This window comes from Tupaia chinensis, unplaced genomic scaffold, assembly GCF_000334495.1.
Source record: "Tupaia chinensis unplaced genomic scaffold, TupChi_1.0 Scaffold000394_1, whole genome shotgun sequence".
NCBI classification, from domain to species: domain Eukaryota; kingdom Metazoa; phylum Chordata; class Mammalia; order Scandentia; family Tupaiidae; genus Tupaia; species Tupaia belangeri.
In genome coordinates this window covers 3,695,825-3,699,939 of record NW_006159896.1, presented here as the reverse complement: position 1 = coordinate 3,699,939, position 4,115 = coordinate 3,695,825, and positions in this window count along the sequence as shown.

The following is a 4,115-nucleotide window of genomic DNA, read 5'->3' as shown; positions in this document are numbered from 1 at the left end:
TCCTTCCTTCCTTTCTTTCTTTCTTTCTTTCTTTCTTTCTTTCTTTCTTTCTTTCTTTCTTTCTTTCTCTTTCTTTCTTTCTTTCTTTCTTTCTTTCTTTCTTTCTTTCTTTCTCTCTCTCTCTTTTTCTTTCTTTCTTTCTTTCTTTCTTTCTTTCTTTCTTTCTCTCTCTCTCTCTTTTTCTTTCTTTCTTTCTTTTCTTTCTTTTTTTTAATTAATAAACTATTTTTAGAGCACAGTTGAGCAGAAAGTACAGAGAACTCTGTATACCCCCATCTCCCCACATGCATGGTTTCTCCCACTGTCAACATCTCACACCACATGATACGTTTGTTACAATGAGTGAACCTACATGAACACATCATTATCACCCCAAATCTACAGTTTACATTAGGTTTCACTCTTGACGTACATTCTGTGGGTATTGACAGGTGTACAATGACATGCATCCACCATTCCAGCATCATGCAGAGCAGTGTCACTGCCCTGAGAATCCTCTGCTCCGTCTGCTCATCTCTCCCTCCCAGTCCCTGGCAAACACTGGTCTTTCACTCAATAACCACCCTTTCAAGAATCTCAGATGGTAGAAATCATGCAGTATGTAGTCCTTTCAGGTCAGCTTCTCTTAGTATTTGAGTTTATTCTATGTCTTTTCATGGTCTGATAGATATTTTTCTTTTTTTAAGTGCTGAATAACATTCTTTTGTCTGGAAACACCATTTATCTATTCACCTATTGAAGGACATCTTGGTGGACAATTGTGAATAAAGCTGCTATAAAAATCTATGTAAATATTTTTGTGTGTGGACATTGTTTCAGTTTATTTGGGTAAGTACTAAAGAGTGAGATTGCTGGATCTGAGGTAAGAGTGTTCTAGCTTTGTAAGAAGCGATCAAGCTGTCTCCCATGGTGTCTGTATCATTTCGCGTCCCCAGCAGCAATGATGAGAGTTTCTGTTGCTCTCTATTCTTGCCAGCATTTGGTATTGTCAGTGTTTTGGATGTTGGCCCTAATAGCTGTGTAGTGGGGCTTATTTTGTTGTTGTTTTTAATCTGCAATTCTCTAATAACATATGATGTTAACATCTTTTCATATGCTTATTTTCTATCTGCATATCTTCTCTGGTGAGAGTCTGTTTAGGTCTTTTGCCCAATTTTAAACTGAATTGTTCATTTTCTTTGTATTTTAGACACCATTCTTTTACCAAATGGGTCTTTTGCATTTATTTTTCTCCCAGTCAGTGGCTTGTCTTCTCATTTTCTTGATGTTGGTGTTTGCAGAAGTTTTTAATTAAAAAAAAAAAAAACAGCTTATTGATTCTTTCTTTCAGGGATTGAAACTTTGGTGTTATATCTAAAAATTCATCAATATACTGAAGATTATTAAGTTATCTCCTGTGTTATCTTCTAGGAGTTTTTTAATTTTGCATTTTACACTTAGGTGTATGATCTATTTTGAGTGAATTTTTATGAAGGGTATAAGGTCTGTGTCTAGATTCATTTTCAGGTAGGTGCTGCCCAGCTTTTCAGCACCGTTTGTTGTAAACACCGACTTTATTCCATAGTGCTGCCTTTGCTCTTTTGCCAAAGATCAGTTGACTATATTTATGTGGGTGATTAATTCTCTATTCTGTTCTCTTGATCTATTTGTCTCTTCTTGTACCAAGATCATAACTTTATAGTAAACCTTGCAGTTGGGTATTGTCAGTTCTCCAACTTTATTCTTCTTTAATACTAAGTTGGCCATTCTGACTAATATTGAATTTTGCCTTGTCATATAAATTTTAGAATGAGTTGGTCTAAATCCACTAAGGAACTTGTTGGAATTTCTATTGGGATTGCATCGAATCTATAGGTCAAATTGAGAATAATTGATATTTTGAGTCTTCCTATTCGTGAACATGGATATCTCCCTATTAATTTAGTTTTTCTTTGGTACCTTTCTTCAGAGTTTTATAGCTTTCCCCATATGGATCTTATTGGGGGGCATTAATGTAAATTTGTGTTTTTTTTTAAATTGCCAGAGAGTGTGTGTGCTCACCAGAGAGAGACAGAGAGAGAGAGAGAAAGGGAGAAAGCATCCCCGCAATGGAGCATGGCCATATTGCAATCCCTTCTTCTCTATTTCTCCATCCTTTAGGGATTTGGTGCAGACACACACACACACACACACACACACATTTTTTCAAGCTGCTGGGGCCTAGATTTGACCATGGTCAGTTATGTGGTATCTGGCTAACTTAACTACTTGGCTGTGGGGCTGACCTGCTAATGTGTTTTTAACTTCAAATTCTGCTTGTTCATTGCTGATGTATAGGAAAGTGATTAACTTGTAAAATATTGACCTTACATCTTGAAACCTTGCTATAATTGTTTATTTTTATTTATTTATTTGTTTCTTTGTTTGTTTTTAAATTTGCTATGGGTGTGTGTGTGTTCACCAGAGAGAGACAGAGAAAGAGAGAAAGTGAGAAATCACTAACCGGAGGAATAACCAGGTCACAATCCCTTCTCCATTCTCTTCTCATGATTTTGGGCATGCAAGTACACCCACCCTATGTAGTTTTCAAGCTACCAGCTTTGGGACTCAAACTGTGAAGTCAGACATGTGGGATTCAGCCACCTTAAACACACTACCAACTGACCCATATTTGTTTGTTTGTTTATTTTGTTTTGTCGGTTCTTTTAGGTTTTCTACCTAGATGATCATGCCATCTGCAAACAGTTTTATTTCTTCTTTCCTAATTTTTATACATTTTTAAGGATTATTTATTTAATTATATCTATTATTATTTTAAAATCTGCTATAGGACATATACACTCAGAGAGAAACAGAGAAAGAGAGAGAGGAAAAGTGAGAAAGCAAGCTGCCAGGTCTGGGACTCAAACCATAGTTGGCCACGTGGGAATCCAGTGCCCTAACCACTACACCACCCACTGCCCCCAATCTAATTTGTATACTTTCTATTTCCTTCTTGCCTTATTGCACACTGGACTTCCAGTATGACATTGAAAAACAGTAGTGAGAGGAGATATCTTTCTCTCCATTTTCTCTCCACTGAGTTTGGTTCTAGCTAAAGAGTCTTTTAAAATATTTTTTATGAAGTTGAGAAAGTTCACTTTCTATTTCTAGTTTACTGAAAGATTGTTTTTTTCAATCATGAATAGGTGTTGAGTTTTGTCGAATGCTTTTTTTGGATCTGTTGGTATTATCATGTTACTTTTCTCCTTGACCTTGTTGATATGATGAATTACATTTACTTATTGGTTTTTGAATGCTGAACCAAACTTACTTACCTGGGATAAATCCCACTTAGTGGTGATGTATAATTCTTTTTACACATTGTTAAATTCAACTTGCTAATATTTTGCTGGGTATTTTTGTATCTATGTTAATGAGAGATATTAGTCTGTAGTTTTCTTCTCTTGTAATATCTTTGTGGCTTTGCTGTTAGGGTAGTGTTGGCCTCCCTCTGCTTCTATCTTCTGAAAGAGTTTGTAGAGAATAAACATAATTTCTTTCTTAAATTTTTGATAAATATTTACCAGTGAACCCATCTGGGACTGATACTTTCTGTTATGGAAGGTTATTAATTATTGATTTAATTTCTTTAATAAATTGTCTATTTCTTCTTGTGTGCGTTTTGACAGGTTATGAGTTTCAAGGAATTGGTTCAATATATTATCAAATTGTGGCTATAGAGTTATTCATAAATTTTTTATTATCTTTTAATATCCACAGAATCTGTAGTGAGTCTCCTATTTCATTTCTGATATTAGTAATTTGTGTTTGTGTGTGTGTGTGTGTGTGTTTTCTCTTTAAGCCTGCATAGAAGCTTGTTAAGTCTGTTGACCTTTTTCAAAGAATGAGCTTTTGGTTTTATTTCTTTATGTCTATTGGCTTCCTGATTTCTTTTTCATTTGTTTCTGCTCTAAATTTTTATTTTTATTTTCTTCTGCTAACTTTGAATTTAATTTGCACTTCTTTTTTTTATTGTTCTGAGGTGGAAGTTTAGATTATTGATTTTAGATTTTGTTCTTTTCCAATATGTGCATTCAATGCTATAAATTTTCCTCTAAGTACTGCTTTCACTGAACTCCACAATTTTGATAAAT